Source organism: Pseudophryne corroboree, chromosome 9 (assembly GCF_028390025.1).
Source record: "Pseudophryne corroboree isolate aPseCor3 chromosome 9, aPseCor3.hap2, whole genome shotgun sequence".
NCBI lineage: Eukaryota > Metazoa > Chordata > Amphibia > Anura > Myobatrachidae > Pseudophryne > Pseudophryne corroboree.
Genome location: NC_086452.1, coordinates 263,742,894 through 263,756,253, shown reverse-complemented (window position 1 = coordinate 263,756,253; position 13,360 = coordinate 263,742,894).

Sequence of the window (13,360 nt, the reverse complement as noted above, 5' to 3'; positions counted from 1 at the left end):
GCGGGAGTGGCCAGCAACTGGCCTGACCTGAACCCCACAGAGAATCTATGGGGCATTAGCAAGAGAAAGATGAGAGACATGAGGCCGAACAATGCAGAAGAGCTGAAGGCCGCTGTTGAAGCATCCTGGTGTTCCATAACTGATAGAATCCATGCCACGCCGCATTGAGGCAGTCATTCGTGCAAATGGGGCCCAAACCAAGTACTGAGTACATATGCATGATTATACATTTCAGAGGGCTGACATTTCTGTATTTAAAATCCTTTTTTAATTTATAGAAAAAAATAGAACTGCGCATATCATCTAAATAGGGACATTTATTCAATATCACAATATGTAAAAAAGAAAATTGTACAATTACCGGCCGGATTTAAATATATTAATCCATAAAACAATTGAGATGCTAGCTAATATCCTCAATACCTCCTAAAAACCTTTAAATTGCAATAACACACACCTTGGTACTTTAAGCACATATAATCATTTCACTAATTTATGCATCCATTCATAGGTGATTCCTATAACATTGCAGGCGTCCCACTCCCTGCACTGCACAAAAGGTGATTAAATGTCCGCAGGACTCATTAATATAGCAGCAAAGCAGTGTTAGGCTTCAATTGTTATACCCCTATAGCACTGGGATTATATTGAATAGCAGTCTCTTGTAATGCAGTGTCCAACAATAGCAGTCTCTTATAATGCAGTGTCTAACAAACTGGTTAGTATAGCAGCAAAGCAGTTTTTAAAGCTTATAATTGTTATTCCCTTTAACACAAGGGTATTTGTTAGAAGGCAGTCTCTTGTCACTAAATTGGCTAATTAACGCACTCTGGTCTGGGAGCGCACCCCCTATTCCCCCTTAGCACTGGGGTCCAGGTGCCGAGTTGTTTAATAAGCCAACATGCAAATATGACCACGGAGTTTGCTGTTTTAAAAGTTTGGTCGGCCGGCTGTGAACTCACGTATCAAACCTCCACATACGCGTTTCCCTGCTTTTGTTTGGCTTCCTCAGTGTGTATGGAGTCTCTCCACATTTCACAGGTTTAAATACCGGGTTCGTATTTCCGTTCCTCTCATGCGTGCGCACACACGCCGTGTGCTGCGCTCCAAGCCTCGTGGAAACAACAGAACACACATGCAAGCCATGGGTGGGATGAAATGGAGTTCGGGTTCACCCTGTGTGTATGATGCTGGCTGAAATCTGACAGTTTTTAAAGAGAGTCATTTACAAGGCATAACCATGCCTTGTAAATGATTGTCCCTTTAAAAAACATCTGAGGGGTGTGAGGCTTGGCTGGCGGCAGGAGAGGAGGTGGTTGTGCAGAGCTCCTGCTTGCAGCACTAATAAAAGTGGAGTTTCTGCCCTCTCCCCAACACAATATTACACCTGGGCATACTCTCCTAACCCTGCTGAATCCCCCTGTAACACAAGTTTAGAGCTGCGGAGCCGGGGGAAACCTGTGCTGTTCCCTGCGGGTTGCGGCCTACCTTGTTCTCTGGAGCAGGGACCTGGATTTAGAATGGTGGCCGCCGGAGGTGTCTGACCGCCGGTACCCGAACCGCCTGCACTGCAGCTCTAATACACGCCGGGACCCCACTCCCCGATCCCTGGTCCTCTCTTCACCTGGCGCCGCCTTCCTGCAGACGGCTGGACGCTGCGGAACTAACTGGAGGTGGTAGCCGGAGCGCTCCTCACCAGCGGGCGGCAGCAGTCTTCCCTCTGACGCCGCGGTCACTGGCTGGACTGTGGCCGGCGCCTCCCGCCCCCTGCGGCATCTGGTCCTGAGCTGCGGCGCGGCTGTCAGGCGTGAGTGGGTGAGTGGAGTCCCCCATACCTTTGGCTGCTTATTCCTCTGGAATGGAGGATGTGTGACCCTCCCTTCTCCCCTGTACTGCCCAGCACAGGTTTTGTTCCCCCATCAGGCTAAAGTATTCTTATTCTGTGGCACTATAGCTTGGGCCCATCTCCACCAGATCTGCTATTTCTTACTTTTGATGCTCTGGTGCCCTCCAGTGGTGGAATATAATTATTGCGCTCTTACATGCAAATTTGCTTAAATTAATGCTGTCTGGCTAGCCATTTTTTTTCTGGGGGGAATGTGCCGCCGCTGGCCCTGACAGGATACTGTTCTAATCACATAACGGTTCCCTTGGTGACACCGCATTGCCCCATGGTGAGAGGTAAGAGAGGCTCACAAGGGAGAGTGTTACGATCCAGGTAATTCCTTATCAGCATTTACCTTCCAAATGCCTCCTGAGACTGTCCCAGTGTTCCAAGCCTGGATTCCATCTGCACTGTCTGTGTGCAGCACGCTGCATCTCATTGTTTCTAATCTCTTTACTGTGATTCTGGCAGCATCAGGGTTAAGTTTCACATGCAAGTTACAAACAATCTTTCCCTCCAAAAGCTAACATGGGTGCAGCCATGTTTTCCTAATTACATGTTACCTTTCAGCCTATCAGCTGTACTCTGCTCTCAGCCTGATTACCCAGCAGCTGCACTCTGGTCTCTGGTTAATCAGCCAGCCAATCCCTGTTTCCCAGCTGGTATAAATATCTTGTTCCTGGGGTGGAAAGAGGTCAGTGCTTCAATTGTCTTCAGTGATTCCAGTGTGCAGTCCTTCCATGGACTTTCTCTGCAGTACAGCCTGACTCTGCAGTGTCTCATCATTGCATCCTGTGACTGGCAGTTACCGACACCAACTTCCAGCAGTGCTCTGCCCTGCCAGTAACCATCGGTGTTCCACCATCGATCTCCAGTCACCATCGGTGTTCCGCCATCGATCCCAAGTCACCATCGGTGTTCCGCCATCGATCCCAAGTCACCATCGGTGTTCCGCCATCGATCCCAAGTCTCCATCGGTGTTCCGCCATCGATCCCAAGTCACCATCGGTGTTCCGCCATCGATCCCAAGTCTCCATCGGTGTTCCGCCATTGATCCCAAGTCACCATCGGTGTTCCGCCATCGATCCCAAGTCTCCATCGGTGTTCCGCCATCGATCCCAAGTCTCCATCGGTGTTCCGCCATCGATCCCAAGTCACCATCGGTGTTCCGCCATCGATCCCAAGTCACCATCGGTGTTCCGTCATCGATCCCAAGTATTTATCTGAACTGTGATTCCTGTTACCTGTACCAAGTCCTCAGTATTCCTCTGAACTGTGTTTAATAAACCTTTGAACTTTCCTTCGTTGTCTTGGTCACGCCTTCGGGCATTTGTTCTAAAGGTTCCCTGCATGTCTAAGAACCCTGTACTGCCTCCCAGGTACACATATACCTCAGCCCCTACAACTGAGGCTTCCCCCTGGTCAGCACCAGCACAATGAGAACCCCCTCTTCCGCCGATATGAGACAATTTATCCTCCTCCAAGGCTCCGCCCCCGCGGATGATACTTCTCCACCTTCTACCCCACACCTTTCGCCTGTCTCGGACTCTCCCTCTCGAGTTGGGGCCCGCAGGGCGGATCAGCTCGCGACGCCAGAGTCAGGAGGCCTGTCACAGATTTTACACCTTCTTCATACCCTGCCAACGAAACAAGACTTTGAACAGCTGGAGAGTAGACTCAGAGACACAGTCCGTTTGGAGGTCGCTGCCGTTCAATCCGAGATATCTCATATTGAATCCTGAGTAACGTCCTTGGAAGGCTTTTCTTCAGACACAGCTGCGGCCCACAATGCCCTCAGGGCCACAGTTATCAGACAAGCGACAAGTCTCCAACAGATACAAGACCATCTAGATGGTTTGGATAACTGTGGAAGGAGAAATAATTTGAGGATTCGGGGGGTCTCGGAGGACATCCCACCCCGGGGACTTATTGACTTTCTCAGAAAGATCTTCAATGAGCTCTTAGGTCGGGATCCTGCTTCCAGAATTGAATTCGACAGAGCTCATCGAGCTTTGAGGCCTAGAGGGGCACCATCAGACCGACCTCGTGACATCATATGTCGCTTACATTATTACTCGGAAAAGAGGAGCTCCTCCGCAAAGTTTGTCGTTTGGATGTGATAGAGATTGACGACCACAGACTGCAGATTTTTCAGGATTTATCATGGTCAACCCTTCAAAAGCGCAGGGCTCTACAACCGCTTACTGCAGAGCTCCGAAAGCTGAGGATCAAGTATAGATGGGACTTCCCTTTTAGCCTGCAGGTTTCGAATAACGGGAAGTTATATTCATTAAAAGACACAACTGATTTGCCTCCCTTTTGTCAAGTGCTTGGAGTGCCCTTGGTCACCCTTCTGGACTGGCAGGAGCCCTTGACTCTATCGATCCCACCTGAACTCTCTCACCCTGACAACGATTGGCAACTTGTTCACCGTAACCCAAAAACCCCTAGGGAACGGCGAACCCCTGCTCAGATGGAAACAAAGTGATGATCCCTGGTGGTTTAGGTGGTTTGCATATTCCTTCTCGGGATATTTAGCTATGTTTCAAGCGACTCCTGTTGGATCGATGATGTGCCTTTCCCCTTGTGGGGACACACTCGTGGCACCAATTTCATTACTGGTCTGATAGGTATTTACCCGACCCTCTGGAGTCGCCGGATAGTGCCATTAGCTACAAGTCCTTTAGTTTTCCTACTGTTATGTGGTTGAACCGTTATACTAATTTCTGAATGTTATACTGGTTTAGCTGCTAGGGCTGGTGTCGTCACTGACCCCCAGTTACCCCTACACCGCCCTAGTACTCTTGGTCTCTGGCGTGCTACGTGCGTCCGAGCTCCCAAGTGGCGGTAGTGTGTACTCTTTCTATTTCATAGGTTGTATTGCATACTTCTGCATAGGTTTGAAAAAATTATTATGTATTTTGTTGTTGTTTGTTTTTGTATTGTTTTTCTAATGTACTTTCCGGTTCTGCTTCTCTCTTTCTTCTTTTCCTCTTTTCCTCTCCCTTGTGTGGTTTCATGCCCCAGGAGTCTTGTTGCCCTCCTCACTGGCTCTCATTTTGCTCTCTATACAATAGACGATGGCGGTTGACTCTAAGGTGACAGCCATAAAATTTGTTTCCCTCAATGTGAAGGGGTTAAACATCCCAGAGAAGCGCTCTAGAGTGCTCAGAGATCTTTTTGCCTTCAGAGCCCGACGTTGCGTTCCTCCAGGAGACGCACTTCAAGTCTGGGGTTGCTCCAACCCTCAAGGATCGCAATTACCCATTCTCTTTTTATAATAATAATGGCAAGAGTAAGTCTCTGGGAGTCGCTATCTTATTGTCCAAACGGTTGCCATTTCAAGACATAATGTCCGTTACCCTGGAGGAGGGCAGAACACTCCTGGTTAATTGTAAACTGTTTGATCAGGTGTACACCTTTAGAAATGTATATGCCCCAACCAATCCCAACCCAACTTCCTCGTGACGGCTCTGAATCGGATTGCCCCGCTGATCGAGGGTATCCCGATAATAGGAGGTGACTTTAACTGGTCTCTCCAGCCGGAGGTGGACATCTCTGGGACGCCAGCTAGACCCTCACTCGCTTTGCATCGCAAGGTGCGCCGCACTCTCCATGAACACCAGCTGGTCGACACGTGGAGGCTCCAGCACACAGGGGACAGGGATTACACGTTTTATTCACGGCCACACAACACTTACTCCAGGCTTGATAATTTCCTTCTGCCCCACAGATTTCTGCATTTAATCCGGGACACCAATATTGGGTTGATAACCTGGGCTGACCATGCTCCCGTCTCTTTGACTATGGAGACATCATGCCCTCATTTTAAACAGTGTACTTGGAGGTTGAACGAACAAATCTTAATTGATCCTCGGTTTCAGCCTCAGTTGCTGGTGACTATAGAAAACTACTTTGTAGCTAATGAGACGCCTGATGTCTCTGGAGTCACGGTGTGGGTAGCACATAAATGCGTCCTATGTGGGAAGTTTATTCAGCTAGGCTCAATACTGAAAAAGGAAAAAATGGGGCAAAAAATTGCCTTGCTTCAGAGGTTGAAAGATCTGGAGACAACGCACAAGGCGGGATCATCTCCTGCGGTTCTGATTGCACTGAATGAGACGAGGGCAGCCCTCAATGCTCTGTTATTTTAGGACGTTAAGAAGGACTATAGATTATGCAGAAACTGCTTTTTCCAATGGGGTAACAAACCGGGGAAGCTTTTAGCTAGAGCGCTCCGCACCCAAAGTTCAACCTTATACATTCAATCAGTGGTGGACGCGGCGGGGACCCGCCGTACACTCACGAGGGACATTGCTGAGACATTCCACTCCTATTATACTAAACTTTATAATCTCTGGAATCCTGGGTCCCCGGAGTCAATGCTGGCTACCCGGGATTTGGTGGATAAGTACCTCTCTGATGCGGGGCTTCCACAGCTGTCAGAAGACGACAGCACCTGGCTGGACTCCCCATTTTCCCTCCCAGAATTAGAACAGGCTCTTAAAGAGACTCCCTCTAGGCCCTGATGGCTATACTCTTACTATAAATTCTTTAAATACTCACTTTTACCTAAAATGTTGACGGCCTTCAATGAAGTCTCTGGTGAACGTGGATTTTCCTCCCAAGCATTAGAGGCTTTCATTACGGTCATACCAAAAGAAGGTAAAGACATGGCCCAATGCGCTAGCTATCATCTGATATCACTCCTTGACACGTACATCAAGCTGTTTGCTAAACTCATAGCAAACAGATTGAAGTTATTGCTCCCCAATATTATCCATACAGATCAGGTGGGATTTGTACCTGGGAGGGAAGCGCGGGATAACACGACCAAGATAATTGACTTGATGTATTTAGCCTCGCAAGGTCCCGCCCCTGTAGTGGTTCTGTCCACCGATGCCGAAAAGGCTTTTGATAGGGTTAGCTGGGTTTTCATGGAAGGGGTCCTACGAACCTATGACTCGGACCGGTTAGTCTGAGCCGCATTCTGGCGCTATATAGTTCTCCTACAGCGAGGATTTAAATTAATGGGGCCCTATCCGAGCCAGTTTTGATTAGGAGTGGAACTAGACAGGGCTGCCCTCTCTCACCCCTTATTTTCATTCTATGCATGGAGGCTTTAGCCGGATCTATTAGACTTAATCCAAATGTTTCTAGGCTTACAGTAGGAGGTAGAGACCACAAACTCGCACTATTTGCGGATGATTTACTAGCCGTCCTATTGAACCCGATTGTCTCAATCCCCAACCTGATGGCTGAATTCCATAGATTTGGCTCCCTGTCCAAAATTAACCTCTCTAAGTCGGTGGCAGTGAATGTGTCGGCTCCCCCCCCTCCCCCAATCCCTTGAAGGCCTTCAAAAATCCTTCCCATTCATCTGGCATCCCACTAGCTTTAAGTACTTGGGAGCTATATTGAATACCGATTTTACATGCCTTTTTGATAATAATTTTAAAAAATTACTTACCAAACTTTGCTCGGCGTTCCGGGACTGGGGTAACTGAAGACTTTCTTGGGTGGGGAGACTTAGTGTAATTAAAATGAATGTCCTACCTAGGGTGTTGTATCTCCTCCAGACACTTCCAGTTCATATTCCTAACATTTGGTTTCGGGATCTACACAATGCAGTTAGAGATTTTGTTTGGGGAAACAAGAGACCTCGTTTCTAACATGCTATACTTTTTCACCGCAAACTCATGGGTGGTCTTCAGTTGCCCCATTTTTCTTTATATTACGATGCTATTGTTCTTAATAGGATAATGGAGTGGACCCGATCACACGATACTAAACAATGGGTACTTATAGAGAATGCTGCTTTATCCTAGCCCATAGCCCATTATCCCTGGTGCTCCAAGCTCCCTATTATTCAACATCCCACTATTGGCCCTACATTGCTACGCTGGAATAGGCTTAGGATCCTCCCGTATGTCTCCTCCAAATTTTCTCCCCTGGCCCCACTGTTTAATAACTTAGAATTTCCTCAGGGGGCATCCGGTCTGGGTTTCGCTCCCTGGAAGTTGGCAGGGGTGACACGTGTTGGTCAGCTGGTGGAAAATGGTGAAATCATCCCCTTCCCTATCTTGCAGTCATGATGGGGTCTCCCGCCATCGGAGATATGGTAGTATCTTCAGCTGAAGCACTTTATATCGGGAAGTATAGATAGCCCTGGTATTACTAGACCCTTGACGATTTTCAAGAGCATATGCTTGGATTCTTCCCGTCCAACGCACTTATCTCAAAATGCTATAGATTCCTGATAGATCATAAGTTCCCGGATCTCTGTAAATACACAAGAGATTGGGGTCGTGACCTACAGATTGATTTAACAGAGGGGGACTGGAAAAAAAGTTTTCAGGCCACTTTTATTAGTTCGATCAGTTACTCAGTGATTGAGACGCAATTCAAGGTTTTATCACGATGGTGTAGATGCCCCTTGACACTTGCAAAAATGTTCCCTGGTGTACCGGATATATGTTGGCGGTGTAACAATGGAACGGGCTCCCCGATATATATCTGGTGGGATTATCGCTTACTTCGCCCCTTTTGGGATAAAGTTATTGCAATCTCGAGGTTGATTGTGGGTACTGATATCCCTTCTGAACCTGCTTTCTGGCTTCTCAATTTAGTTGCGGGTTCCCTGGCTACATATAAAACATCCTTATTAAAGTGTCTTAATAGTGCCACTAAAGCGGTTATCCCTGTCCACTGGCGGTGCACTACCACTCCTACTCTGAAGGAGTGGTTTAGGAGAATAGATATGTACATGTCAATGGAGGAATTACAAGTGACACCAGAAAGAGAAACAGATTCACGGCGACTTGGTTCCCCTGGCTTGATTTCAAATCCTCACAGACTTACCTAGCGAATGTGACTTAAAAGCGAGTTCCATATACTGGGCCCTCCATCTAACTTTGACTGTGCAACACTACCGGAGACAAACTTCCTGCTTTTCGGTTTGAATAGATATGGGGAAAACCACGCTACCCTATCCCCCTTCTCTCTCTCTTGACCCTCTATTTCTTCCTTTCCTACTTTCTCTTCTGTTTTGTCTTTATTTCTTTTGTTTATATGTTAAGATTTGAGTTGTTTAGGTAGGATTTGACACATGGTTATTTGGTTGGGAGATCTTTATGGAATCCTAATCCTGGCATTGCATGTTAACCCACGATTGCCATATTTCGGAGTTCAGACTGCATCATTCACATCAGGCAAACTCGGACTTCATTACATCCTGCCCCATATGTGGTGCAGCAAAAACAAGTAATAACAGACAAAACTAAAAGGCTCATTTTTTGTTAAAGTGAACCTGTAATTTTCTAAAATAAAATGGGCAGAGGCAGTGTTGATTTGATTTTCTGCCCCCCACCTACCCCTCCCCCCAAAAAAACATTGTCGTCCATATGTCCCCGCCTCCTGGCTCAGACAAATCAGTTGTTTTTCCAAAGCTCAAGGCAGGAGCATCATAGAGAGCCCTAATCAGGCGAGAAGAACACACATGCACTCCCTTCCATACAAGGAGGAAGAGGTTAGCAAGTGAAAGGATCCTCAAATCAGGTGCGTCAGGGTGGAATCCCTGTGGATTTAGGAGAAATAATGTTATCAACAGTAAGTTTTGCCATAACAAATATTTCTCCGGCAGGGTCCACAGATTATCCACAGGATAACATTGGGATGTCCCAAAGCAATTTAGTGGTAGGGACGCTCCTGGTTGGACAGGAGAATCCTTCGCCTGAATTCAGCATCCTGGGCGGCAAAGGTATCAAAGAAATAATGTCTAATGAATGTGTTCATGAAAGACCATGTGGCTGCCTTACATATTTGTTGTGCTGCCCATGATGGAGCAACCTTACGAGTAGAGTGAGCAGAGACATTAGCCGGAAAAGGGAGATCAGCTTAAGAATATGCTTCTGAAATCGTCATTCAAAGCCACCTCGCCAGTGTCTGCTTATCAGCAGGCCATCCGCTCTTGTGAAATCCGTAGAGAAAGAAGAGAGTGTGTCTTTCTGATGGCACTGGTACTTTCCACGTAGATCCTTAAAGCACGGACTATGCCCAACGATGCATATCACGCAGAAAAGTACAGCCCCTGGAAGACCGGGACTACAATTTCTTCATTAAGGTGGCATTTAGACACCACCTTAGGAAGATACCCAGATTTGGTTCTGAGAACCGCTCTATCTGGATAACAAAATCAAAAATAGAGGATGACATAACAATGCCCCTAAATAGGAAACTCTTCTAGCTGAAGCAATGGCCAGTAGAAAGAGAATTTTAGCTGTCAACCATTTAAGATCCACTCTTTTAAGTGGTTCAAATGGGTCAACTTGAAGGGCCTTTAGGACTAAACTTAAGTCCCAAGGCACTGTAGGAGGAACAAAAGGAGGTTGTATGTGCAGCATTCCCTGGAAAAAGTGTGCACATGCTGTAGGTTAGCAATTTTCGTTTGGAACCATACAGTTAATGCTGACACTTGCAACTCTCAAGGAAGCCACACTTAAACCTTTATCCATTCCTGCCTGAAGGAATGCTAAGACTCTGGAAACTCTAAAAGACCTAGGGTCAAATTTCCGATCACTGCACCATTGAATATAGGCTTGCCCTATTCGGTGATAAATGCGAGCTGAGGAAGGTTTCCTTGCTCTAAGCATAGTTTGAATTACCTGTTGTGAGAATCCTCTTGCCTTTGGGATGGAAGTCTCAAGAGCCACGCCATCAAAGTCAGTTGATCCAGGTGTTTGTGATAACAAGGACCTTGAGACAGTAGATCTGGACATTGAGGGAGTAGGAATGGAGGATCCATCGACATCCTCTGCAGATCTGTGTACCAACGTCTTGTGGGCCAAGCCGGAGCTATTAGTATCACAGCACCCCTTCCTTGTTTTGCCTTTCGCATCACCCTGGGTAATAGGGCGATTGGTGGAAACACATATGCCAGATGAAAGTCCCATCTCACTGACAGGGCATCCACAAAGATCGCTTTGGGATCCTTTGTTCTTGACCTGTATGCAGGAACTTTGTTGTTCTGACAGGACGCCATGAGATCTATCTCTGGCAACCCCCACTTGTCTACCAGGGTTTGGAAGACCCCAGGGTGTAAATCCCATTTGTTTGCATGAATGGTGTGTCGACTGAGAAAATCCACTTCCCAGTTTAGGACTCTCTGAAAAATCACTGCGGACAAGGCTGTATGATGAAGTTCTGCCCACTTTAATGTGTGACTTACCTCCTTTATTGCTTTTTGGCTGCGAGTTCCTCCCTGATGGTTGAGGTATGCTACAGCCGTTGCATTGTCCAAGCGGATTTGAACTGGTTTCCCCTGAAGGATGTCCTTTGCCTGAATAAGTGCCATGTATATGGCCCAAAGTTCCAATATATTTATTGGCAGGCAACTTTCTTGCTTGGTCCACTGCCCCTGGAAACAATTCCTTCCTGAAACCACTCCCCAGCCCTGAAGACTGGCATCCGTTGTCAGAATTTCCCAATCTTATATCCAAAAGTGTCTCCCTTTGTCCAGATGGAATGTCTGTAGCCACCAGGCTAATGACCAATGAGTAAGGACCATGGTCTGCATTTATATTGTCTGATGAAAACCATTCAACTTGGCAAGGATCAGATGTTGCAGAGGCCTCGAGTGAAACTGAGCATACTCCACCATGTCGAATATTGACACCATTAATCCCATCACATGCATTGCTGTATATTTGCAGGCGCGTCATATGAGTGCAAAGTGTATCGTTGCTGTGCAATGGCTTTAACGAAGAATCCATTCGCACAGCCGTTTGCATGGAGATTGACAGGAAGAAGGTGTTTGTGGGTGTCAACTGACTGTTTTCTGGGAGTGTTTGGAAAAACGCAGGCGTGTCCAATCGTTTGCAGGCGGGTGTCTGACGTCAATTCCGGGACCTGACAGGCTGAAGTGATTGCAGCGGCTGATTAAGTTCTGGGCAACTCAGAAACCGCACAAAACTTTTTTGTAGTGCTCGCTTGCACATGCGATCGCACATGTGCAAAGCAAAAATACACTTCCCTATAGGCGGCGACTATCTGATCACAGTGCTGCAAAAAATAGCTAGCGAGCGATCAGGTCTGAATTAGGCCCATTGTCTGTTGCAGATGACACTGAAGCGATTCCTGAGATTGTGCCAGGAGTAATAGGTCGTTGATGTATGGAAAGATTCTTATCCCCTGCTGGCGGAGATAAGCTGCCATTACCACCATAATCTTGGTTAATATTCTGGGGGCTTTGGTCAGTCCAAATGGAAGGGCCTGGAACTGAAAATGCTGTTGGAGGATAACAAACCTGAGATAGCGCTGATGGGACAATGCTATAGGAACATGTAGGTAAGCATCCCGGATATCCAGCGATACCATAAAATCCCCTGGCTCCATGGCCAAAACGATGGAACGTAAAGTCTCCAAGGCACCCAAATGCACTTGTTCAGCACTTTTAGATTGAGTATGGGCCGGAACAACCCATTTGGCTTCTGGACTAGAAACAGGTTGGAATAGAAACCCTGTCCTCATTGTGCAGGAGGAACTGGGATGATTACTCCTCATTGAAGCAATTTCTGAACTGCTTCTTGCAAAGCCCTGGCCTTCGTTTTCACTGAAGATGGGCTGGAACAAAAAAACCTTTGAGGAGGGTGTTTCTAGAAAGCAAACGCATAACCGTGACATACCGCTTCTTGCAGCCAGGCATCTGTGGTAGACCGCTGCCAGATCTGTGCAAACTGAAGAAGTCGGCCTCCCACCCGGGGATCCCCCAGGTGGAGGCCCGCACCATCAAGCTGATGGCTTATCTTCTGATTTGGAACTTGGTCCTATGGTGGCCCAATGCTTTTTAGTCTTACCAGAGTTATTGTATTGGGACTGTTTACCAGCATCCTTTCCTATTGCTTTTCCTTGAGACCGAACGGGCAGAAAAGCAGGAAATCTAGGCTTTAATTTGTGTGAGGAAGGAAACTCCACTTTTTTGGAGTCTGCTACGGACTCCAAAATACTGTTTAATTATTTACCAAAAAGAATATCTACAGTAAAAGGCAAGGACTCCAGAACCTTTAGATTCTGAATCAGCTTTCCATATACGTAGCCAAACCGCTCTGCGAGCTGCTACTGCTGAAGCTGATACATGAGAGGCAATTGTACCCATATCCAAGGCTGCCTCTTCCATAAACTTTGCTGCCTGTTTGATATGTGCAATATGGGATTTTTGCTCTCTAGATGCCATTGACCTCCTCCAATGCATCAGCCCAGGCTGCCACTGCTTTCGCCATTCAGGCTGAAGCCATGGCTGGCTTTATGATTGCCCCAGACGAGGAAAAAACGTTTTTTAGAAAACCATCAATTCTCCTATCCATGACATAATTTATTGATGTTGAAGGCAGAGGTAATGTAGATTTTCGCACCAATTGAATGACATGCGTATCTACTTTGGGAGCCTCCTCCCTTTTTAAACAGTCCCCAGCCGGAAGA